This window comes from Bison bison, unplaced genomic scaffold (genome assembly GCF_000754665.1).
Source record: "Bison bison bison isolate TAMUID 2011002044 unplaced genomic scaffold, Bison_UMD1.0 scf7180017864144, whole genome shotgun sequence".
In the NCBI taxonomy this organism is placed as follows: Eukaryota; Metazoa; Chordata; class Mammalia; order Artiodactyla; family Bovidae; genus Bison; species Bison bison.
The window spans coordinates 750,217-750,579 of NW_011494716.1; the positions used below are offsets into that span (position 1 = coordinate 750,217).

Here is a 363-nt window from a genome sequence, read left to right on the forward strand (position 1 = left end):
AGATACATACATGTCCGGAGAGGATGCCGTGTCGACGTGGAGATGGCTGTCTACAAGCCTAGGAGAGACCTGGAACACAGGCTTCCCTCAGGGCTCTCAGAGGAACCATACCTACTGATCCCTTGGCCTCAACTTCTAAGCTCCCGTGTGAGAGAATAAAGCAGTTCCTCTTGGGAACTGCTTGGCTCCCATCAGCTCATGCTGGTGGGAAGACAGTGTGTTGTTGATACATGGGTCTGTGGTTCTTTGTTATGGTGGCCCTCGGCCTGGAAGACTTACGAGAAGGCCATGGAGGTGCTGGGCTGAGAGGCTGTTGCCTCAGCAAGGAGGCTGGCCAGGCTGGGAGCAACAAGCCCTGTGGGG

At 55.6% G+C, this 363-nt stretch overlaps 1 protein-coding gene across 4 annotated transcripts in view; it reads left to right on the forward strand.

The window, feature by feature from the left end:
- The window catches only part of ZNF205 (zinc finger protein 205), a 13,645-nt gene that overhangs the window by 4,119 nt on the left and 9,163 nt on the right, over positions 1 to 363 (forward strand). The gene's annotated exons all lie outside the window — the stretch shown is intronic.